The 26,881-nt window shown below is 38.1% G+C and overlaps 1 protein-coding gene across 1 annotated transcript in view; it reads left to right on the forward strand.

Annotated features, from left to right (window-relative positions):
- The window catches only part of SEMA3A (semaphorin 3A), a 253,424-nt gene that overhangs the window by 18,806 nt on the left and 207,737 nt on the right, over positions 1-26,881 (forward strand). The window lies entirely within an intron of this gene.

Raw genomic sequence — 26,881 nt, forward strand, 5'->3', positions numbered from 1 at the left:
CCTGGAGTAATATGGTTTTCTTGCAGCAAGAGTTGTTAAGATTGAAGATAATTTTCTACTCTATGTTTGAGAAAAAGCTTTGGGCTAATACATTATAATTTCATATTAGTTGTTCATTTGGATAACAAGTGTATTTGGATACTTCTATAGTATTTCATTTAAATAAATTTTGACTTTTTTGCAAGGTTTGTTTTTATTTAGATACAGAAAATAAACTTGTGAAATGGAAATTGATCTCGAATAAAATGAAGGAAGCATTTATTTTAAAATATGAAAATGTCAACAATTTGAATGGATAACATGGAAGCCCAAAAAAGTTCCTTTTTTTCCCCTGACTTTTAACAAGCAGATATTTCTAAACTGTAAGGATAATTCATGATAATCACCAATTTACCAAGCTGTAATACTAATATAAATTTGAAAGCAAAATTTGACTGAATAATTGAAGAAGATATGACTAGATTTCACTCTCTATACCTAGGGTGCGTGCAGTTCATGGTTATATTTTACGGTGAAACAGTCCGATGCAAAGCCAATAGAAAGTGTTGAGACTATCGAGGATTAGATGTCAGAGAATTATTTTTAGATGAAGTGTTGGTTAAACTCTCCAAATTCACCCCTACCATAGCTCCCCTGATCACATGGATAGTATGATGATAAAGCAAACTTTTCTAAACTTAAAAATAAATCTTTGCATTATCTCTTGTTTCCTGATTCAGATTTTCAATGTGTCTGATTTTTTTTATTCAAGGAATGAAAGAACTTTAGTGCGAAGACTTCCTGACAAACTGACAGGAAGGAACATCTTGTGCCTTTTTGACACAAAATGTATTAGCACGTGAGAACTCCTGCTTTCCTTTGTTTGTGAAGTCACACATCCTCAAGTACTTTGCTGACATCTTGCCAAATGAAGCCATCAGTAATGTTTGAGTGGGAGCATCCATCTCCCAGCTGAGGCTTTATTACACTCTACAGTCATGCATTGTATCCATGGCCTTTCACATTCTTCCCTCTAGGCAGGGAGGCTTTGGCATATTTGATCTATAACTAATGATGACTCACAAAACCTTTAACTTATCAAGACTGCTGTCATATGTACTGGAGACTGATCCTCAAGTCAGGATGTAGAATTAAATCCATGTGCTCCCCAATCCCTTTTGCAAAGCAGAAATGGAGGCACCCAGTTTGTGTAGGCTGACTTAGTTCCATATACCTCAGTGGAGTTACTCTGATTTATAGCACCAGAATGTGGTCTGTGGTGTTTCCATTGCACTTCTGGGCTTGTGGATATATAGGAGGTATGAGAGAAAAAAAAAAAAAAAAAGTCTAGGATCTGGCCAGCTCCTAGTGTGCTAGATACGGTATATGATGAATTTTCAAAAAATTGTAAAGGAATTCAAGCCAGTCTGAGCATCTCCTATCTCAGATGTTCTTAAAGAATTATGTCCAAGTCATTCTGTAAATCAGATTGGCACTTTTGCCATTTTAACTGCAAATGAGTATCACCTGATGTCAGGAGGATGGGTCATTTAATTAAGCTTCTACTTGCTTAGTAGCAAGTAGAGTAGAGGGATCAAGATTTATCATCTGAGATACTATGGGAGGAACGAGAACATATCACGTGTTATTCCTTGGTCTGCTCTGCAGTACTCTCCCACTAGCTAACTTTCCTGAAGATGTATTCATGCTTCCTGATGAATTCTACAATGCAGAGACTTTATGTTGTTCTGGGGCTTTTATGCTTTTCATTTGTTGTGCCTTGTCACGTCAAACAGGGAATCATAGAATCCTAACAGTTGGAAGGGACTTTTAAAGGCCATCTAGTCCAACTCCCCTGCAGTTAACAGGGACATCCACAACTAGAACAGGTTGCTTAGAACCCCACCCATCCTGGCCTTGAAAGTCTCCAGGGATGGGGCATCAGCCACATCGCCCTTGTCCTATCACCACTGACACCGCTAAGAAGCCTGTCCCCTTCTTTCCTGTAGCTCCCCTTTAGATACTGACAGGCCGCTATCAGGTCGCCTCACAACCTCCTCTTCTCCAGGCTGAACAGCCCCAGCTCTCTCAGCCTGTTTTCATAGGAGAGGTGTTCCATCCCTTGGATCATTTTTGTGGTCCTCCTGTGGACTTGCTTCAGTGGGTCCATGTCTCTCCTGTGCTTAGGACTCCCCATCTGGATGCAGTACTCCAGGTGAGGTCTCACCAGTACAGAGCAGAGGGGCAGGATCACCTCCCTTGCTCTGCTGGCCACACTTCTTTTTGATGCAGCCCAGGATATGGTTGACTTTCTGGGCTGCGAGGGCAACCTGCTGGCTCATGTCTAGCTTGCCATCCACCAGTAATCACAGGCCCTTTTTGGCAGGGCTGTGTTCAGTCCTTTATCCCCAAGCTTGTATTGGTAGTGGAAGTTGCCTTGACCCAGGTGCAGGACCATGCACTTGGATTTATTGAGCCTCGTGAGGTTCTCTTGGGCCCACTGCTCCAGCCTGTCTAGGTATCAGTGGGTGGCATCCCATCCCTCGGGTGTGTCAGCTGCACTCCTCAGCTTGGTGTCATCCACAAACTTGCTGAGGGTGCACTCAATCCCACTGTTGATGTCACTGATGAAGATATTAAAGAGTATCAGTCCCAGCACTGATCCCTGAGGGACACCACTCATCTCTGATCTCCATCCAGACATGGAGCCACTGATCAACATCAAGACTGTGTGCATACAAATGTTTCGGCTTCACAAGCACATGGAAATATTTAAAATGAAGTACAATTTCAGATAGAGAATCCCCAAGTTCTTGTCATATGTTCTTTCTCTGTGAACATAAATATAAAGCAAACCAATATCTAAGCCTTTGAATATGTGTTTTTCTGAAGGTTGTATTTAGTCCAACATCCTCAACTAAATTTTCTGCAATTTAAGACAACTTGGATGTAAATAGTGTCTTTATTCATGACAAAATTATCAGTGAAGAAAACGTCCCTAACACTGAAAGCCAAGAGCTGGTAAGTATGACTCAGAGATTTGGATACTGTTGGATCTCAGGTCTTCATAAGAAACGTGTATTGGTTACTAAATGTCTTTAAACCAGTTAGAAATCTCCTCTGTTCTGGTGGGTGAAGAGAGTTCATTTAGATTTCAGAAGGAGAATTACAGAGACAGTGTACTCATGCCAGCTGCCCCAAACTCTATCTTATACAATCCCACTGGATATTTTCTTTACAAAAAGGAAGCAAAAATTATTTGGGCTGTTCATTATTTTGTATATTTTTTCTAACTTCCTTTTCATCTAGGGAATCCCCAGGTATTTAGTATGTGTAATGTCTTGATGTCTTGTTTTTTATTAAAAAAAAGCTTTTGTAATGTCACAAAATTTACTTGGGGATTTGACTTCTAGTCATTAAAGTCTCCTTGGATAACTGCACTCACTCTTTGTAAATAGTGACTCACCATCGTTAATTCTCTTCCTGGCAGATAGGATTGCCCCTAGACTATGTGTGATGTGAAAGCAAGATACAAAGTAACCACCCACTGGATTAATAAGGATTTCTGGGAACCTAGAACAGTCTCTTCCCAGTAGGCTTAACCATGAATCAGTCAAAAGATTTATATATTAAGATCTGATTAACTTGATGTCAGTATATACCTACTAATTAAGTCAGCATCCTATCATTTATAGAATGGGTAAATTTACCACTCTGAGAATTCAGTCTAAGCACACTTAATACAGCCTGATGAACTTCGAATTGTTTATTCAGTGGCGTTGACATGAGTAAACTCTGGAATCTCAATTAACTCTTCTATTAACTTAGAGGAAAGAACGCATCCAATGTCTTTCTGTCCAGATCATATTCTTTCTTTCAATCAAATGAACAAAAGCTCACCTTTCATCCCAGTGCCTGCTGTAACTATGTTTTACACAAGTCTGTTTGACTGGAGGACAGAAGTGCACATCATCTTTTCTTATTGCTGAAGGAGATGTAATACCTAGCAAAGGCAGAATTCATACTGCACAGTCTAGTGGATTTGTTCAGAGCAATATGCCAACGGGGCTTAATGTGTAGCCTTTCCCGTTAACTCTTGATCTGTTCAAGTCCTCTGCTGACAAATTGCAAGATAGCCAAGTTTTACAAAGCAAGACCAGTCCATAATGGTGCCCTGCAGACTACCTTCAGGCTCCCTCTTCTGGATATTTATGCATCTATGAGCTTAGGAACCTGCTGTGTTTTCTGCATACGTACTGCCGTAGGTTGTTTGGGCCCTTACAGCATATGCTTTCCTGGTGTGCCCTGCATGCTACACTGTGATATGTGTAATTACATAGGTCCTTTAAAAGGTAAATTTAGTATTTTTAATAAGACCTTTGAATTCAAACCTTCAGGTGATTTTTCAAGTTATTGGCTGTTTCTTCATTATTTTGGGTCCCACATTTTAAAATTATGACTGCTATGCACTTACAATTCAATATTCCATTTAATGGTGTAGGGTGGGGTTTTTTTGGCCTTGTTCTATTAAACACACTCTAGAATATTGCTTTGTTCCCCCATACACAGGTGTTATGAGGGTTATTTATATTTTAAAGGCTATAGTATGGTCCCTGTAATTTCATATTCTCCTCCCCTTCCAAATGAAAAAAAAAAAAAAGACATTTTTATTAATCATGAATGGTTTAAATTTGTCTCTTTAATGCATCTCCCAGGAACTTGAAACACCTGCTGTGTTAGCCTATGCCTTAGAAGAATTGAGAGGTTATATATTAGGTTGAAGCTTATGGATTAAAATAAAGCTTTTCTTTATAGGATTTCCACCTGGGAATGACTGCTCTACAATTCTATAAAAATGAGAAAATTTGTTTCCAGCCCCAATGTCTTTAGAAAATAAAAGAAATTAACACAAAAATGTAGCTTTAACGAAGTTGACAAGAAAGAGTGTGCCATGGGAGAATCACAGATTTTGCCCTGCCAGTGTCCTGAGACCTGCTGTTTTCCCTGTGGGTGTCCACATGGCTTTGATTTTCTCCTGGTTATATTAAAAACAAAACAAAACAAAAAAAACGTAAATATTGGCAAATGCACTGAAGAAAGAGTTCTAACTCCATTGTGTGAACTAGCACTTGATGCTGGCTGCCTTGGTAGAGTCTCAATTTGACTATAAAGATGATTTCATTTGGTTTTAATTTGAAACTGTTTTATATTTCAGTAAAATCAAAATGAAATTCCCTTTGTTCAGATTAGTAAATTGTGACAGTTTAGTTTTATATAGACTTGCTGACAGTTAACCATGGCTCTGTCGTTGTTTTTTTGTTTTCTTTTCTTTAATGTTTAAAGGAATATACATACCTTTGTTGAGAATAAACAAAGTAAAAATAAAGAAAATGGATAAAATCTATAAAGCACAATAAATCAGCTCTTATAATTTTCTCTGTAGCTTGTGTACAACGGGAGAATAAAATTTAAGGTCATATTCAGTGCTGTAGGCAGCTAGTTGCATGAGATGAGGTGACAGATTTAGTCCTAGAAAACTTTGGCCTCCTGGTATTGTGGCTGCAGTTGCTATTTGGCTAAGCTGTGGTGTTGGCAGTGAGAACAGATTTATGCACATAAAGCTGCCATTCTATTAGGGCTTTTATAACACGAAATGCACTTCTCAAGTTGTACCTTGGTCTGAAAAGAGCTGAAAGAAAGAAGCAATTGAGCACCAAGAGAATGGTACCAGATGCTGGCCTTTTGACACCAACCAGTGGGCCACGGCTGAGCACTTCCTCAGCATACCGTGCTTTCAGCCACTTCAGCTACCTTAAGAAACCTTCATAATAAAAAGTACTATCAAAACCAAAGAGTTTCACGAGCTCTGTGTGAAAAATAAACAAATAAGCAGGAAGGTGATAAAACGTAACACATGCTGCTGTATTTAATTCCCAAGCTTGATAGAGGTTTTTGATGCACCATTTCTTACCTTTCTAACATCAGTAAAATCAGTAATTATACATGGTAGGACAGTGGGGAGACTGTAAAGAATATTCTCTATGTGAAGCACTTAGATTGGGATTCAGGAGATCTGCCTTCACATCCCTGCCTTTGTCTTTCTCTGTGTATCCAGAAACAAATACATACATTAAGCTGCTTGTTTCAGTTCTCTCTCTGTAAAATGGGGATGACAAGTTTTAACTTCTACTGCTGTTTTATCTCTATTTTCAATTGGGATTTTAGGATCTTTGGGGCTGAGTGTGTTTTTTACATCTTCAGATTCCATGAGTGCAAGGTGAAAAGTCTGCTCGTAAACACAGGGAGACACATTAGGAACTGACTTCTGTAGTTAACTCCTTAGTTAACTCCTTTGCACCCTTAGAGTATCTTTTAGCTCAAAATCTCCAAGCAGTTTACAAACAATGAATGATACTATGCTCAACATCCCAATGCTCTTCTGAGTTCAGGAGATATTATTGCAGTTTTGTAGAAGTAAATTACAGGAACAAAGAAAGCATGTATGACAGAAAGACCAGCAAGCCACAGACTTTTCAAAGTGCCTGTCCTCTGTTCTAACAAATAGTCCATCCCTCCTCACTTGCCCTCTGCCAAAATATTTGCAAAGTAATTGAATGGAGAGAGAGACTTGTCAAAATGTAAGTGCTGCTCCCTCTCTAATGAAAGCCACAGGCACATATTGCTGAGTTATTACAACACCAAAATGTGAATAATATGAGTGATGAAATATATGGAAATCAGTTTAAATGGTAGAAGTAAGCACACCCCTCTGTGGTTTGAATACAGAGAGAGAGCTTTTGTTAATGCCATGAAGTTGCCTCTTACTGAGCTATGACAATTCTAGCCTTATACTTAGCAGGGTGAAGTGGAAATGGGAAGCTCTCGGGCAGAAAGAGAGCGATGGTTGGGACACCTATTTTATCCTTGTTGGACAAGTACTCAGCATACCAGCTCATCAGGTGGCAGACGTGCAATATTCTACTGACTCCTACCCAGTCATATTTTTAGTACTTTCTTTTCCACAGAAATGGTCAAAGTATGGGATTATATTATCGTATTTCTTTCTTATATTATATATTCTTCATTATATTCTATGTATCTATATTTTTATTATGCATTCTTAATTGTATTACATAACATTTCTTCAGGGAAATAAATTATATCGTACCGAAAGCTGAAATCTTGAGACTTGAGTTAAGCTCACACCTCTGCCAAAGGCATCTTATGTCATTTACTTAAACCCTTTCAGGTTTTGTTCTTTTTTTGCTTTTCGTATTACATAATCCATTAGAAAATGCTGTAACTGAAAAATGTTTCCTTCTACTGAAAATGCCATCCCAGGACTCTAAGAGTTTGTGTCTATCCAAATATCTGAGCAATTAGTATAAACAGATGGACACATATTTATGTCTGTACAAATGTATATAGCTATAAACATAGACTATTTCCTTCATTATGCAAATGAAAGTAGAAAGTACATGAAAAGTAGATCCAAAATAGATGTATTCTACTACCAGTGTTTCTCAAGGATATTCTTGGATCAGATAATGATGAACCAGAAACTGAAGAATGGCTTCTCCAGTTGGAACCTCTTGGAGAATTCAGACAAGAATAATATTATCACATAAACAGGAATTAAGCCAGGACACTAGGGTTAACACTTATGCTCAATTGAAAGGAGCCACTGGACCATTCACAGCTGTACAAGTGGTCAAGAGCTATGGTTTTAGGTTACATGCAAAATACAGGTGACTCAAGGACATTGCTAAATGCATTGCTTTGAGAGCAAACTTCACTTTTTTAGAAAGGCCTAGCATTAATGTTTGAGTTTTTTCAGTTATTATTATCTGTAGTACAGAGGGATTGAAAAGCTGGATAAAAGGAAAAAATTATATTCAGTTAAAAACAATATTCAGTTCTAATTTAAGTGAAGCTACAGGGACTTTTCTCTGTAATTGAGAGAAGCATCGGACTTGTCTTTAGTTTTATTGTGCAGTACTAGGTGCCTAGCAAATAAAATGTGAGTCCTTCTATAGGAGCTTGGTGTTGCAGAGTTTCCTATAGGATGGATGTTTTGCTTTTGTTTTCCATGACTGCATTCTGCCTGTGTGCTTTTTAAACACATAAAACCTGCTTTGATAGAACATGTTGCTATGCATAAAGGGAAATAGCTGTACCATAAAACTTTTAAACACTTAAAAGTTGGGGATTTCATTGTTGGGGCTTTTTGTTTGTTTGTTTGTTTTGTTTTGTTCTAATGGAAATGAGAGGTCAGTTGTGCTGTTGAGCATCTTCATTATCTTTCTTGTCTTTGCCCAGCTGAACTAGGACTGATTGTGGTTCAGGAAGGGCACGCCCCAAATGAAGCATACAAGTGGACTTGACTTGCTAGGCACCTTTAGTTCACACATAACTTTCACTAAATTAATTTATAGCAATATTAGTCTTTTTAGGAGAGCCTAATATTCTGTACCTGTGCAGAACAGTGAGAATTTTAAGAAATATTAGTGAGAGATGCCTGTCTTCCACTGATCTGACCTGAGCTGTATTTTGCGGTCTTCTCTCCCAACTTGACACAGCCAGAAGTCTGGCACGTACATCTGAAGGTTCTGCAGCAGGCAGTATACAGCTGGGCTCAGCAGGCATGCAGGTGGTTCTGCCCGCACTTTCTGTCTTGCAAACACTGACTTTTTTTTTTTTTTTTAAGGACAGACAGGAACTTTGGCAATCCCACTCGGATGTTTTGCAGCTACAGGGTGAGTGGAGCCCACCCAGCAAGAACAAGTGAAATCATCCCTGTTCCTCATTGACTTCCTGCTCATTCTTTGAGGAAGAAGTCAAAGGGGACAAGTGAATCACTCAGGAAACATTTCCGTATTAGCATCCTTATTTTACTTTTTTATGACAGCCTGAAAGGTTTGGACATAGTGAGGTTCCACCTTTCCCCCAGCTCTGTTGCTGGCACATTGAGGCACATGGGGGTCAAGTGACTGTCCACGGCTCATCCAGTGAGTCAGTGCCTCAATTCAAACTCACTCCCAGGGTCTACTTGACTCCTGATTTTTTGTTCTATCCACGAGACTCACCCAAAATTAATTGCTGAGGAATTCAATACTGGTAGGATTAAGTAGGTCCTTTTATGTTTGTGACAATAGCATGTCAGTGTTTTCATGATGACTATGGGAAATCTGGTCCACAGCGTCAGTCCTTATAGAGTTCAGTACTTATAGGATGAACAAGCTTTAGAAACTCTTAACAACCTCACACACAAACAAATAAGAGACATTCTTGGAGCCATTCACTGGTTCAGTCAAATACAAGTTTTCTTTGCTAATAGCCCCTGTGTTTCTGAGGCTTTAAGGTCAGCAGATTTATTGCAGAAATCACTGTGGTAAGAAAGCATCATTAGTTCTTTTTTATATCTTCTTTTCTCCTTTCTAAAACTTCCTGATTAACTTTTTTCCTTTTTGAAAAATAAGGTTACAATGACTATATGCCTAAAATCCCTGTTATAGTGCTGAAAATGTGAATATTCAGTTTGGGAATGTGATGTCTCTTCTTAAAAATAAAAAGTCTTTGAATAAAAGATACCTTGATTTTATGTTTTACAAATATCTTTAAGACAATATGTGGTTTGGATAAATGTTCTTCAGCAAATCTGCTAGCAAGCAGATATTCATCCACAATGAATTAATAAAGAGAAGTAGTTAAAGGTGAAAGTCTGTATAATGAATGAAGTTTCTTGAAGTTTGCCTTTTAGGTTACTGGTCTCTTGAACAAACCAGAACCATATCCCTTCCAATATTATCGAAAGAGTGCACACAGTTGTTAGATATTTACTTTTTTATTTAATAAATGCTTTTAAATTGCTAGCATCATAATTGGATATTCACAAGAAAGAATGTTGAGGGATGAGATCTTGGAAGAAGACAGAATGCTTCGAATTCATGGGATGCTTTTAGATCAGCTAACTGCCATAAAAGACAGTTGCAGAACCTCAACCCATTTTATTTGCGAATGATAGTTTAAACTGAGAATACTTATTTCTTTTATAGGAGGGGTTGGTAGTCTTCCTCTTTGGTTGTTACAGTCAGATACCTTTTCCTTCCACCTTTGCTGGAGTCAGGAAAGTAAACTCTTTTGCAGAGTTTGAAATGAATCCCCCTTAAATGTGAACCCAGAGGAATCTCTTTGCTTTCTATTCTTGTGTTCAAGAAACGTTGAGATGTTGTACTAATGGGTTTAGTGGGGAAATATTGGTGGTAGGTGGATGGTTGGACGGGATGATCTTGGAGGTCTTTTCCAGCCTTGGTGATTCTACTTTTTTTTTTTTCTTTAGAGAAATATTTTTGAACAGTTTCTCATGCAACATTTTACTAGCTGTTTTTAAATGCTTGAGAATGGAATAGTCTGCTTGCAACTATGTGGCAGCACTAGTCCTGGAAATGAAATTCACATTGCTAAAGTGTTTATGGAATACATGGAATGAGAGCATATAAATCACAGTCGTTCTCTACATATAGTTCAAAAACAGTCATTTCAGATGTTGCAGGCATTACAATAAATTGTGCTGAAAAATAACGCACCATTTCATGAGGGCAGGTGGGATGGAACTGTCAAAACTTTTACCATGCGTATCAAAAAGTCCAGCTTTATGTGCACCTAAATAAAGAATACACTTGATTAAACTTCACTTGTGATCTTCTTTTAAAAACTTCAAAGATATCACTTATAACAACACTGAATGGTCTGTGGTGGTCCATCATCATACACTCATGACTAGGTCTTCCTTAAATAAAATAGTAAAAGAAAGGGGAAATGCAACACCATATTTACAGAAATAGATTTCCACACAAAAAAAAAGATCCTGAGGGGGATGTTTTTTTCTGTTCCTACTTTAGCAAAACTTTCAGTTAAATCCAATCTTATAATACATTTGCTTTTATAGCAGAAACTGCAAGGGGTCAGATGAGTTTATGATCTCCATCCTACTAAATTCATAAATTAATTACAGAAGATTTGCAATTTTCAGAAATAATATGAAAAGACTGCACTTTGTAAATGTAGCTCTTGGCAACCATAACCATATGGAAAGAAATTACAGCTTGTACTAACCCAAAATCCAGTGGTAGAAAATAGAAATTATTTGTCATAAACTTAATATTTAAGACTTTAAAAGAACAAACACCTTTGTTGACATAAATATATCATCTTGTGGTATTGCTTTAAATAGGATAATTAATTTATGCATTCAAAATAGAAGTTTTTATGCTCTGTTTTTTGGATTGCCCTTATCTTCCTTTGTTTCTTAAAAATGACCTACAATGTAAAGTCAAGAATACCTGAAGTCATTTTCCACATGCTGTTCCCAATTGCCATTAGATAACTGTGTTCAACAGGAGAGTATTTGGCTTCTCACAGTACAGTACATAAATCTTACGCAATTGCTGTTTCAATTTTTCTCTTTCCTTTGAACTCTTGAATGGAGGGAAAGAATTTCTTAAAGAGTTCAGTAAGAATGTCCCATTACGAAACATCAATCATCAAATGCCCATTGTACATGGAAAGTGAGGTGACTGTAATAAAATTGACATAGCTAAGCAAGCAGCATCTGACCTTTAGGAGCCAGAGCTTATGATCAGAAGACCCAGTCTTCCAAACCCTTAGGAGTTAAGAGTTATCATCTCCCTCCCCCCAAATATACCTCAGTAAATGAAGTGCTACATATGAATGTATGTGATAAAAGAGGTGGAATAAATTCTTCCCCGACCCTTAGTAGGGGAGTGTTGACAGAACAGAGGTAGAGGGTGACTTTTGAAAGGAAGGGAAAAAAGGAATGTATCTGTGGGTCTAGATGGGAGCAGCTGCTCCCCTTATCTTGCATCAGTGTTAAAATTGTTGCTGTTCCTGCCATGTCAGCCAAGTCACAACACAGTATGCAATTCCGGCTTTCAGTTGCAAAGAGAAGGTGCAATGGACTCAAAGTCAAAATGTTGTATCCACAATGTGTACATAAATCTTCCTTATGCTTTGTCAACCTGTTTGCTTTTGTCTGCGCTCTGTTTTCCATGTAAAATGCTGTCAGTACCATATTATTCTTACTGAGCTTGCTGGTCCTTCAAATATTTCCGGGGTTGATCAGAGGAGGAAGAGCTCTGACTCAGCATCAAACCATTATTTTTTTGTGTGTTGTTTCTTTTTTCTTTTGTCTTTCCTTCTCTAGTTGCTCTGCTATGTTTTTCTGTTTCATTTGAGTCAATGCAACTGTTGTTACTGATTAGTGCAAACCAAAACATTCAGTGTTATAAATCTTAGTGGAAGGCCTCAAATCATCCCTTGAAGGCAGGTACCACATACTTTTACAAAAATGTGTGACCATAAAATTCGATGTAATAGGCTTCTGAATGCATACTTTGCCAAGAACACCAGTGCCACAGGGTTTTACCAGTCCATTCCTATGGAAATGCATGATATTGATCAACAGAAAATTACTGAAATTTTGAACACTGTATTTCCAGAACAAGAAAAAAAAAAACAAGCAACCAACCAAACAGAAAAAAACTAGCCTGTTTTGGTTTCTGTGTATTCTTGGCAGTTATTACTTATTTTAGGTTTCTATGTTAGAAACGCTTTGGTGATTAGGATGCTTCTGAGGCTTAACAGTACACATAGGCATAAACTGATATTTCCTTTTTACTCCTTGATTCATGAAAGAGTGTGGAGATATCAGTGGGAAAAAAGCGTCTAGTAGCAGTTTAAATTTCCAATTAATCTATCCTGATGTATCTGAGATACCAGTGCTCTGAGAAATACACGAAAAGGCAGAGAGAGACTGCCTTATTTGAGTATTTATTTCCATATCTCTATCTCCATGCTTACATGGTCACCATTCCCAAGGTACTGCAATGTCTGACAATTTACATAACAGATTCAGAGAGCAGTTTGAGGCAGACAGTTACTATGGTCTCCGTTTTGCAAACAGGAAACAGAAGCACTGAGGAACTAAGCTCCAAGGAAAGTCATCCAACTAAGCCACCAAAGCAGCAATGTGTTATGTTCTTCCTTGGTCCATCAGTGAAGTCCTACTTGTGAAAGCACTCCAAGATGTGCTTATCTCGTCCTCTCCTTCTTTTTTCCTTTTTATATTTTCCCTGCAGCACACCTGTTTTTATTATTATTAATAATAATGATAATAATAATAATTGTCTCCTGAGCACAAACATTTAGGATCCTTTGTTTAGCCTGTCTTGCTAGTGTTTCTGTTCAAAGGCAAATTACTAGGGTTCAGAATTAAGTATATTAATACCTCACAAACAAGTTTATAAATAAGACAAAAAAAAGAGGTGCTAACCATAAGCCAGTTTTTTACTTCCAGAAATATATTTCCAAGAGCTCTTTGAACTCAAGAGCAAACCTGTGTTCTGTACTCTGCAGATGTTGCAGCAAACTATAACCCATCATTGCTTCTCTGGAGTACAGTGCACTGTGCCTTTAATTCAGAAAAGTGCAGCATGTCAAATGTCAGGTTGTTATGACAGCAATAAACTTGTGATTCCCTTGAAGCAGATGTTTTAATTTGTAAGCTGTTTTGGAGCGGGGGGGAAATCTGCTTGCATTTAAATAGATGTTCAAACCAAGAAAGGAATTTGCTTGAAAACATCTTTTCCACCTGTATAAAAACTGTATCAGAGAGGCCTATGACACATGTGTGAAGCAGTGAAAGAAATCATCACAAAGATGACCAAATAACAGAAATCTCCCTCACACCTGAAATATGACCTTTTTGGAGTGAGCGTGGTCACTTCAGCATAGAGAAAGGATCTGCATCACTGAGGGCCCATTTTAATATATCTGATATTGCAAATAGTACATATCGAAACCAAGCGTCTGCTGAGTGACACTCCTCCCTGGGTGGAATTCTGGTGCTTTGAGATTCCTTGCCACTGCAAACTATTGTTGTGCTTCCAATCCTTGCTGTACTGCTGCATTTACCCTTGTTTGTAGTGATCAGTGAAGATTGCAGTTTTAAAGAATGTGCTCAATGTGAAAACTTTTGATTGTTTCGAAGACAGGGAAGAATTATGTACCTGTCTGAGCTGCAGGTGAAGAATGCTACAGCTGTGGGAGCACTAATTCAAGTAATTAATTGACCTCACTTTGCAGTGGAATACTTATTAGACCTTACCCTGTACACAGAAGATGGCAAGGATGCCCCCAGGCATGAGTCTGATTTAAAAGTTCATAACTTTCTGGATCCACATGGGAGACAAAAGCTTAGGGAACACTACATTTTTAGGAGTAAACTGAAGTTTATCTGTGATCCAAATGATTCAGCAGAAGCAACTGTGCAGTTAAAGACTCAAAAACTAACATAATTGAGCCCAATATGTACTAACCCCCAAATCAGCCACTTGTAAGGACAATGTGGATCCATCAGCAATGGGACTATGGGTATTTTTCCACATTGTTTCAAGTGGTTAATATGTTGGTAGATCTGTTTACTAGCTATCCCTAATAACTAAATGAGGGAGGTGGATGATTTAACAGCAGACTTTTTAATGTGAATATTGTAATCTATGAAAAAATCTTCTGTGTTTCTTTCATCTTAAAACCTATAACTGTTCATACCTTAAAGCGTACCTATAAAGGATATATCCTGCAGCAGCAAATGAGAAGTCAGAATGGCAGAAGCCTTTGAAATGAAACCTATCTTTATCTGCTTTTGAAATACACTGACATAGGAGTTTGGATCATCTGTAGAGCTAATTTTAACTTGGGATTTTACTTTGGAAATTTCATTCTCATCCACACAATGTGGCTAATAATATGTATTCAGCCACAGCAAAGTTGATGTAACATGGCTTTAAGTCTCACTCCTGCCCTCTCCTCGCTCCCATATTCACATCTGTGGTCAGTTTGAGGATTTTAAAGCTTTACTAAATGGTTGGCTTTCCAGACCCATGCATTGGTGCTGGTTTGCTGGTAGTGTGTTAGCAATTAAAAATTATGACATTTGATCTTTAGTCCATGGACACAGTATAATTGCATTCACCGTACTTCATTTATTGAATGCAAATCAGGTCATTTTAACTCGACAATGTGTCTACTCTGCATAATTTTAAAAGACTTCTCTTGCCACAGCATGTCTTTCTCCTAGACTCCTTCACTTTGTAGTAATTGCAGAGCACGCTGTCACACTGGAATTGCAGGTATGGATGGTTCAAGTGGTGATAGAGTTTGAGTGGTCTGGAGATGCCTTGGATCTGTCAGCAGCCAAAACTGATGAGCTAATTTGTATGGGACAGTTTTGCCTTTGAAAAGCTAAAAGCACCCCAAAACAGGCTTTAATAAAACTAACATACCTTGGCAATAAAAGTAATACATCTTCACTGAAGTTATTCATTCTAGCTGAGGTTCTAACTCTCAGCTTGTTATACCAAAGGGGCTGCAGGTTTCAGAAGGCTCTGCCCCCAAGCCTTGTCTACAGAAGCCCATTCTTCACTGTGCCTTTGAACCCTCACCCTGCCTTGAGGTAAACTCCTCCCAAGTGCCGGTGGATTAAATCACCCTTGTATGGAGGTACACGGGGAGAAGCGAGGGGAATTTCAACTGGTCATTATCAATCACACAGCACAAACAGTTTGGAGGAGTAATCAGTCTCTCTGTCCTGAGCACAAAGAAGTTTACAACACCGGAGGAGTTTATTATTATTGCTGGTCTAAGATCATCAAAGTCATTTTGTTTCATCTTGAACAGTAGTCAGAGGGGTTAAAGTGAGGTTAAACTGCCTAAACAAAATGGAAGCAATTACACAGTGGGATCGTGGCAGACTGTTTGCTTTAACCCTCGCTGATAAAAAAAAAAGGTACTATAATAAAAAAGAAGCCCAACTCTTTACCATCATCTGTCTGTTTAAGTTCTCGCCAAACTTCTTCACCTAAATCAGTTTCTTCACAGTTCCCAATACAGCTCCCATTCAGTGTCTGATCTGTGCGGCATTGTCATCACTTTGAGAGCTGCTTTGCAAGACAGTGCTTACACTGCACTGGAGACATGCCCGTAAAATCATACGTTAGCTTTTTCTACTTAGTGACTTGGCAGGAAAAGACAAGGCGATGTGGAAGAGCAGTACTATGAGGAATGCAGATCTGGCCCTTTCCAAGCTTTAAATTGCAGGATAGGGAATTGATTCTCCTACTTCATTCAAGGTTATAGCACAGCTGAATTGTCAAACTTGGCCTTCCAGTGACCTCCATCATGTGATGGGATGAGATCTGGCCTTTACTGGTTTTGTTTTTCTGTTCCTCGAAAATGGAAGGCGGTAGTATAAACAGCTTTAACTTACAGTGTGAACACTGCTGTATTATGGGTCTAAGGAGAGTCTTTACTGAATTCCCAGCAGGTTCATTGTTGTTAAGTAGAAAAACAAATCAGAGTTCTAGAAAGACTGTATGTTTAAAGAAAGTATAGGAAAAAATGTTATTTTGATTCTATAAACAAGCATTGACACTAGGTTTATTGAAACTTGTCCGTCTGAGAGAGGTCTGGGACTTCTATAGATAATCTAATGAAGAATTACACATCTAATTTTATTATTATATAAGATGTTTGCAAAATGATTCCTCTGTACCCTGAAGGAATGTTACTGGGAGAGCTTCTTTATAGATGGGAATCTTCACGAAGTTAATGGAGAAATGCTTTTGTGATCCTGTGTCACACCTCTAAACAAGAGGTGACTCTTTCAAAGAGTTCTCTGTATCCTGTGAAGTGTTTATCTTGTTCAAGCTTGTTGCAAGGCTTAAGGACAAAACAGCAGGGAATGGGATAGGAGGAGATCACTGTGCTTTTACAATTTGTAAAAGAGTTTGCAATTATGTGGTATATCTTCTGCCGGCAAATAAAACAACAACAACAACAAAAAGTATTCTTTATGCAGAGAAACCAATAAAAACAACTTGTCAACAGAGCCAAAGTATTCAAATACCAAAAAAAAAAAAAAAAAAAGTTGTAATGGATTCCCAGGGATAGAAGAAGGATTGCACGATGATGAATCAGGCTCTTTCTTCTCAAAACATTACTGTAAATGGTAATGACTAAATAATATTCTAACACAGATATCTGTGCATCTCTGATAATTAACCACAGCCAGTGCATGAAGGAACATATTTTGATTTGCCTTGATCCAAATTTAAACCAATGGAAATCTGTCAGCTTCAATGGGACTTGTCTTAAAACTGTAAAGTTTCAGCACTTCAACAGAAAGTGCCATTTATGAGGAGATGTTTGGAAAATGCTGAAGCTATAGATGAAAATCCAGGTAAGGCTATTTATAGGGGCACAGATTGGACTGAGGTTCAGAGTGGGTGGAGGGTAAAACTGGCACCTGTCACAGTTTATAGGTTAAAAGTAAAAATAAAAGTATTTTCTTCTCTGACAGAGGAAAGCGAGAAGGCTTAGTAGAAACGTGTGTTCTGTTATAATTCAGGAGTATTTGAATCTGAAAAGAAAAGTACCTCCTGAACATGTAACAGCAGTGTAATATGCCACTTGCTTAATTAAGTAAATTTCCTTTCACTTCCCCAAATTAATGGACTACTGAACCATGTCATGATTTATATGACCTCTAAAACTGACTCCTTAGAACAAGGAGGATGTAGATGTGAGACTGCAGACACTATTTTATTAGCAAATAGATGTCTAGATATGAGAACAGAAATAGGCAATACTCTCAATGATCAGAATGGGAAGATCCTTGATCCTGGACCATGTCTGTGTACCATAGGGGAGAGCCTTATTCATTTGGCCTCTGAAAGCAGGATATCCAAAATATATATGAAGCTTCGCCTCAGTCAGGACATCTGCACAAGCTCAAATTCAGCATTTTGTTGAACCGTACCTTAAACAGTAACTTTATACATGGGCTGCTCCAAAAGTAATGCCTCCTATTTTATTATATTGGCCCACAGTGTCAGAAGCAGATGTGGTGGTATGACAGTAGAGGATGAACTGCTCTTGCTGAATGTTTATGGAAATCAAACAGTGGATGTTAACGAAGTGAGGTGATGGGTGGTGCACTCCAGCCATGGTGACAGTGATGTAAAAGACAAGCTGTGTTCCAGATGGCCATGCACAATTGTCACACCACAAAATGAAAGGTGTCTCAAACAGCTTGTCAGCAAGAACTGGCAGATTACAACCAGGGAATTGTGTACAGAGCTGAGTACTGGCTTCAGTGTGCTGGAAATGACGGTGGCAACGCTGGAATATTGCAAAAGTTGCATGAGGTGGGTCCCAAGAATGCTTACATAGGAACAGAAAGAAGGTCACACGTGAGTTTGTCAGCACTGATTGAACCAAAATGAGGTGACAGTTTCCTGGATTGCATCGTTACCAGTGATATGTCATCACTGCTACAAACCAGTGTCAAAATGGCAGTCCATGGAGTGACAACATGTGAATTTCCCATCGAAGAAAATGTTCAAGATTCAGTCCTCAGTGGGTGAAGTGATGTGCACTGTCTTTTTGGTTAGGAAAGGGCTGATCCTTCTGGATTTCCTGGAACCTGGACAAACTGTCAACTCTGACTGCTATATCACAACGCTGACTAAGCTGAAGTCTCAAACTTCCAGAGTCAGACCAGAGAAAAAGACAACATCCCTTCTCTTGCAGTACAATAACACCAGGCCTCATACCAGTTTGAAAACCATGGAGCACATTACCAGTCCTGGCAGGACTGTCCTTCCACACCCAGCACATAGGCTTGATTTGGTGACTTCTGACTTCCAAGTGTTTCGGCCACTGAACTGCGTAGGCAATATTTTCTTAACAAGGACACCGTCATAGCAGCTGTGAAATACTGGGTCACCTCCACTGGTTCAGATATTTATGAGCATGGCACATAGGCTCTCATTCATCACTGGTGAAAATTCATGACTAATAGTGATGACTATGTTGAAAAAAGAATGTTTTATAGCTAAGAATTTGCTCTGTCAACTAGTGTTATTGTACTCTGCGTTGTAGTTTATGTGGAAATAGGTGAGAGGCATTACTTTTGGAGCGACCCACATATCACATTCTACCTATGTTTGTGCTTTGTACAGTCCTGAAACATAAATTATATCAGCCTGAATGTAACTGGATGTTATCCTGGAAGGTAATTTATCTTGGAAGGGGTCAGTGTTGTTTAGTGAAGTTGAGACTTTAACTTATTGTCACTGGTTCACTGCTGACAGCAGAGGAAATAGCTCCTGAAATGCCCTGCAAACTTTCTCACTGATGCACCTCCTCTTACTAAACCCATTTTGCATCTGCTTCCTCTTACAGGTAAAATACCTCTGCAAATTGCTATACTAAACAAACTGAACTTAGATCAGAATAGGATGCACCAATAAATTTTTTGCACAGGATAAAGTGACTTGAGCAGCAGAAATATTTGCTAATTAGACTGCAATCTTGTGGCAATGTGCAGCTTGGAGAGTGGGGTGTTGGTTTTGCACGTGGGCCTCCCAAAGAAGAAATCTTCCACACTTTTACTGAAGTTACCTGTTGAATGTTGGATGTGTGAGCCATGAATAAACCAGGTTGCCCTCAGTATGCACCAAGACTATTGGGCAGATTGAGTATCTGTCACTGTTCTCCCTGCCCTACACAGTAAGCTGGACATCCGTCTCCTGAAAAGATCGGAGTAAGAAGCTGCAGTCAGAAGAGGGGACAGTATTTTTGTTCTTCATTCTGGCTCCAAGAGGAGGACTTATTTAGCAAAGAAAAAAGAAGAAAGAGGGAATTTGTCATCTGATGTCTTTATTCTTGATGTATACTAGCTCATGCAGAGAGCAAAGATTAGACTTTTGGACTGCACCCTAATAATCCCTCGAGATTTCATTCTTTCCCCTTAAATGGGCAAGGAGGATAAGACTGATAGATATTTTCAGGACGCTGCTTTGTTTTAATGGTTTCAGTAGCTGGCACTGTAAACAACCAGTCTAGGTTGCGCCTCCTGATCTCACTCTCCATTTAGAAACCCTGAAGCCAACTGACCTTTTTCTTTTGCTTTGTTTTTTTTTTAATTTCATTTCACAGAACTCCAAAGGATCCTTCAACTATGAAAATGAAATTGTTCCCTGTAAAATATAATTGGAACTGTATTGTAGGTCAAGTGATGACTACATGCTGGAAAAAAAATCCCTAACTCTTAGTCCAATTATGTAAGATCCTCAGTACTTTCACTGCTTGAAATCTTGTCCAGAGATTTGCTTCTGCTAAGTTCTTGTTGGTAATTTTCATTCACACTTAAGGACCTTTTTTGATAGCTTTTCTCTTTCTGCATCTACATGTTTTCTCAATATATTGACACTAAACGTGCGTGTTCTGTTGGCTGGAAAGAAATCCATGATTGTAATAAGCATTAGAACAACCTATATAAAATGCATAGTGGCAACTGCAGTGGGTGCATTTCTAACAACTCTTTGAAAGCCTGAGTCACTTTGCCAAGTCAATGGATTTCCAGCAGCCTCTAACAAATGAAAATTAAAGATCATGGCACTGATGTTTCCAAATCTTTTTTTCTGTGCTAATTAAGTACACTGGGTTTCAATTCTTTCTTTTTTTGGTCAAGAGCGATAGTGCCACAGTTTGAGAGGGCATCTGATCCAACAGAACTCTGCCTGAGACAGTTCTGCCCAATCTAGTTATCAAAGTTGAAAGCAGTATTAGTACATATGTTTACTTTCAGGTGATTGCAACAAGTTGAGTAAAGTGGTTGTCCTCTCACTGTCAATATGACTGAGCTGGTGGCACATTTTTTTCACACATTTGGAGTTTGTATGTTCAGCTCCTGCTCTGAGTGCAGTCCTCAGAGGATGCAGCTGAAAAGGGAACTTTTCGACTTCTCATTGCTTAATTTTACAGGGATCTTTATGTCCTTTTCATAAGTGGTTGTATGAATTAGTAGCTTGAGCAAGGTTAGTGAAACGAGCTGTAAAAACAAAGCTCAGCTGCAGTGCTGCACTGAGAGGAAACATTGCACACACATGGGATGTAGTACTAGGCTCTTATTGTCTGAATGCAATGAGTAGAATTAAAAAGTTCCTTCATTAGTTGGTAACTTTAAAGTCATATTATTCCAAAGCTTGGTAGACAGTATCTCTGTTTTCAAATGTCTGAACTGTGCAATAGTTACTCTTTCTATTAATATGAAAAACAGCTTTTTAGCATTCTTGCATAATCAGTGAAACCTGTTCATGACAGCAGTGGTGAATTATGGCTTCTTAGGCTTCAATAATAGAGTCATTGACATACATAATATAGGAAAAAATGTTTACTTGTTTTGTACCTGAATACCTCGTTCTGTTCTTCAAAAGAGTGTGGCATAAATTGCCAGGCTTCTCCAACAATGTGAATTACTTAAGGTCAAAAATATCATATACAAATTTAGCCAGGAATGCACCAGTTTGTACAAAGCTGTGTCTGTATTAAATATTTCTTGCACCAGCAGTAGTTTCAGAGTGGCTATAGGCACAGAGATGGAGAGCTGAGCCATAACTCATCTTCAAGGTGACAGAGACATGAATAAACATTTGATGGTTGGAATCCAAAAGCAAGTGTCACAGCCTGTACCTGTGGAATAGGCTGTGTATACTTTTCACAAACATGACTTCTTAAATATTGCAGTGTAGTTTGCTGTGATCAATGAGCAAATTCATAGTTTAAGAGATCTGAGGTTTCTTCTCTTTAACTGCTAGTTAAAATATCTCTCTTTTTCTTCTTTAAGTGCTCAGAGATGGCCACACTGTGTTTTCAATATGTACAGCTGGGGTGAAATATTATACTGAGAGAGGAGATCATGTAAAACTGGGAGAATGTAAAGCAGCCTTTGGATTTAAAACCTCAAACACCTAGCTAACAATGAAGAAAAATCAGAACTACTTGTTTTCTCATTACTGAGGTGCCTTGATACTAGCTGTCAAAGCAGCATTATAGTGAAAGAATGTCTATTAAAAATAAGAATCATAATAAATAGAAGAAAACAAAGAAAAGGAATTTGCTTTACATGGCAACAGTGTGTGACGTTTCTTTGCAAATGGTAGTAAACTAAATGGTATACATCACCTGCAGCATGAAGTATAAACAACAAATCAAAATCATGAAAGTATTTGCAATGTTTTTAACAGAACTTCTGGAGTATTTTTTGCATGCTGTTGTTCTTAATCTTTTGAACAGAGCAACTTGTAACTAGAAGTGCAGGTAAGTCTACCTCCATCAGGTACTAGCAATGGAAATCCATTGTGCATCCAAACATGCATACCCTTTGATGTTTGATCTGTCTATCTATCAATCCAAAACCACATAGATATTGGAGCTTTGGAGCTCTATTAAGCACTGCAATATATTGTTGATGTCCTCAATATTTGTCCTATGTCTTTCTAAAACCAAAATCAGAAGGATTGGAGTATTCAAAGTAGATTTTTTTTTTCATTTAAGGATTTTGAATGACCAAAATTAATTATTTACATATACAAAATCTGTGAATAGTGGTTACTATTTTGTTTGTCTCGTCTGGTTCCAAACTCCGCTAGTATCTTCAGCTTTCAAACACAAGTAACTGTATCATGTTTGTAGGACTTTGAAGTGTGTTTATGCACTAATGGGTCAGAGGTATGAATTGTAAATTTTTGAAGACAGGCTTACTTGGTGTGTGTAGCATCCAGCTCTCTAAGGACCCCATGTCCCATTGTTCAGTGAAAGCAATCGAAGTGTAACATTTTGCTTTAATGGTCTTTGGATCAAGCTGTCATGCTATCTGAAATGCCAAATACAAATAGAAGTGCCTATAAACCAACAGTTCTTTGTCTTTAAGTCAGACTTTAAATGTTATGATAGCATACATGCCAGAGAGCTTTGCACAGATCCAGGTTTCTCTGTGTTGTCAATAACAGTTTGTGACATGTTGGGGAAGCTTGACGGCTGTCTTCAACACTCAATGTAAGTGGCAGAATCACAGTTCACAGTCATAACTTTATGCATAAATTTGCTTTTTGTTCAGATCTCAGGGAAACTGTTTATTTCATTTGGATTCAGCTTTGAGCACCTGCTCATCTGGATTGTTCTTTTGAAATTAAAATCAGTTTATTCATTCACAAATATTATTATACTGGGGATAGTGGAGCAGAGAAGCTGGTCTTGTACTTTGGTGCACAAAGACTGTGCAGAGGTCCTTCAGCAGATGTGCTGCATTGGTCTGGGGAAGGCAGTTACAGTGCTCCATAGAGAAGTCAAATTTCCATTTATATTCAATAAAAGTGTTTCTATGGCATCTGTTTTGGCTGTGGGCATGCCACTGTCCCACCTACAAACCATCTGCATCCTTCTGTGCCTTCTCCTCATGTGCACCATGTACCATGGACTGACTGGCAGCCCTTCACATTGGTCATTCTGAAAAAACAGGTCCATACAGCCACATGCTTGTCCTATCCATCCCATAAACAAAATGTAGCTAAAGCACAGAGCAACAGAAACATAATATGTCATTATGATTGCAATGAGTTATAGCAATATCTCAGTATGAATCTTTCCAGGATCCATTTTATTTTTCCCAACAACACTCATGAATGGTTCAGACAGAAAATCTTTCGAGCATTTGCCAAGAGAATATAAATATGAACAGCTGGGCCCAGGGGGAGAATCTTCTCTCTTTTTCTTCTATTACGAATCAACATATAATTGGTTTGTTTAGTTGGTTTGAGCTTTTTGTTTTGCTTATTTGTAGATGTATGAATTTTAATGACCAGAGATCCTTAGTATGAATAAAATATCTTTGAGAACACAGACTAATGATTCTAAGACAGAATTGGTATTTGGGATATTTGGAGCCTATCTCATGTTCTCTCACATTGGAAAAGCTCTACATTCAGTTCCAAAGCACATGCCAACCACCAGTCTTTCTCTCACCCTTGCTTCTACTTTTACTGCTTTTGACAATTCGTTTTTTTCCCAATTTTTATTCAGTTTTCCTTCACTGGTTGGCCTTTTCTTACCACATCTTGCTTAGGTCTTTAAAAACAAAAGGGTATAAGAAAGGTGAAAGGCTCTTCGCTGTTCCCATAACTGTGGGATTATGAGATGGCAAAAAAAAATACCAAGTAATATATTTTTATTTTATAGAAATGGTTTTTTTACTCAGTAAGAAGTATAATCTGAAGCCAATTGCTGCAGGATTTTGAGAGAGCCAAATAAGTGAAGTGAAAATCAGTTCAAAAAACCTCTGGAGATGATCACCTGTTGGATGGTGCAGCTCAAAAGATCTGGTTACTGTATGCTGGGGGGTGGCTCCCATCATTATATCCATTTTTCTTACATTATTTCCATAAATATCTGTTCATGTCTTAGACAGCTAGGAACTGAGCTCTTGATCTGAACAGCTATGACAGTTTTAAAATTTTGAGGTGCCGAAAGGTTAGAGTGAAAGAAGCACTGATAAAAGTTAGGAAGACATTCTATATACATTAAATAACTACATTGCTAATAGGAAGCAATTGTGCAAGGAAAAAAAAAAAAAAACAGGGAGAAGAAAAATTACAGGGCTCAACCAAAAATATTCCAAGGCTTTAGACTTACTCCTGCCAATAAATTTCTTGTATAGGGCCCAAACTGAAGCACAGATGTCCCATCTCATCTAATGTATATCACAACTGGCCTTAAGCCATGCTGGAGTCTTACTCATAACTGATTGGGCATTTCAGAAATCTCTGATTCTCAATTGGAAGAAGTACTTTTAGGAGCAAGAATGAGCATGACCAGGACCTGTCCTTCAAATACTATTCCTTTTTTTTCCTTACTAAGTATACATGCAGAACCAGCCATAACCTGAGCAAAATGACAGAATACAGTCAAAACCCAAAGTTAAAACCTAAGTAGCCCTGACAAAGTTGTGCCTAAACAGTGGAGTTTGATTCCACAGTACTTTTGAATGTTAATAGGAAAATATATAGCTTGGCTCTTCTGTCTATACTGACGAGCATTTGAGAGATCTTGTTCTCACCTCTGCTCTATGGATAGTTTCAGTCTGCATTACACGACTGACTCAGTGACACCTATGACTTCAAATGTCTTACAGGAGGCTGTACAAGAGCAGAAGGTTGTTTTTTCTTTTTTTTCTGTAGTAACATGATTAACAGGGTAAACTGCAGCACAAACAGAGCTTTTGTGGGGATAGAAAATGGCCCAGTTGGTTTCTCTAATCCTTCTTGAGAGAGACATCCTGGGGCAATCAACCCATTTATGCATTCTCTACATTTTTTCCCCCCTTTTTTGTTAAAGAAAAGGGCTGGTTAGCTGCCAAGACCTGTTTAAATGGTAACCTATACAATTCATTCTAAAAACACTCATTTATCATTCCCAAATTAATCTTGTAACAGGATATCTGCGTCTATTTTCGTTGTCATTTTGCCCTTTGGATAAGAGATCACAGACACATAGGTATCAAACCCAAAGATTCTAAAAAGCATATATAAAAATGGAAAGTAAGAACAGCATTGCTATAAGCAGAAGCAAGTAGCCATGTATCTTCATTTCTTACATATCACATCTATTAATAATAGAATTAAATTTAATTTGTACTGAATATTGTTCAGAGTCTTGTGCCAGCAGCATAATTGTTTTCAATCAGTTTGGTAGTTGGGAGGAAAAAGCCTTTCTAAACCTGCAGTAAACACTCACAATTTATTCAAAAATTATTAAAATATGATATATTCCATTTTTTCTGGCACATCAAATGCATTTTGACATGAAAAATTATATAAACAATGAACAGTTTGGTATGAAACTACTGTGCAGAATTTTAAAACCATAGGTATACACGTGCTGTTTCGAGGATAGAAAATAATATCTTGGCGCAGGCAAGAACAGCTTGCTACAATGAAAAGGTTATAGATGTAACTTTTTACTGCAAGCTTTCAGCCGTCTTCAAGGTATGTCTTGTAAAAGCATTGCAGAGAGATTTAAATGAAGGGTCGAAGTTTCTGTGGCAGGTTTGGACTCTTGATTCTTCCATTTTTCGGGGAGGTGGGTGTAAAATTTTATGGGATCTGCTCACACACTTAGAGGCTTTTCTCTCAAAGGACTTTCTTGTAGAGGAACACACTGCAAAATGTGTGATTTCTGACACCTCTCCTGTTCCCAGCAGCACAGGCCTAAATTTATGTTCTCTGTCCTGCATCCCACTCTGCAGGGACATGAAGAAAATAATGTCTTATTTTTCCTTCATTTCCCCCCACACACCCTTTTCCTTCATGCACTTACATATCTCTTCAAACTAACTTTCCTTGTCCTTGAATAGCGGATATTTCTGTTTTGAAAAGACAGTCCTTTTCCTTGTACAGTTGGAAGAGCTAGAAATTGTGTGTTTAGGTAGGTACACTGGAAATCAGGACGCGCTCCCCAAACCTGCTAAACAGTGAGTTTCCCCATTGACTGCATCAAGCTTCAGACCAAGACCTTGATCTTTACACCTTTTCGTTAACTGTTTAAAAACTGAGGTACTTTGCTAATCTTATTCTTTACGGTTTATATAAAGAAATTTAAACTTGTGGATTTTTTATTTAAATGAGAATTTTATTCCTTTATCCATCACTTGCTGCTCACTGGTTTGTCTGCAATGGGTCACTCAGGTCAGTGGTACTTTTTCTGCTCTATGAATAGAATGACTCAAGTGTTTGAAAGAGACTAATGACTCTAATAGCCAACAAAGGATGAATTTGCTTATGTATAAACATCCTTGTTTGTATGCCAGTTAGGACATCTATGCACAGTACATCTATTCTTCAAGTATAGGTGTATGCAAATTGCAATAAAGCTTGGGGGGGAAATGGCAAGCGGAGCTTACATCTCAGAGGGGGAGACTTGGGAG

The sequence above is a fragment of the Numida meleagris genome, chromosome 1, assembly GCF_002078875.1.
Source record: "Numida meleagris isolate 19003 breed g44 Domestic line chromosome 1, NumMel1.0, whole genome shotgun sequence".
In the NCBI taxonomy this organism is placed as follows: domain Eukaryota; kingdom Metazoa; phylum Chordata; class Aves; order Galliformes; family Numididae; genus Numida; species Numida meleagris.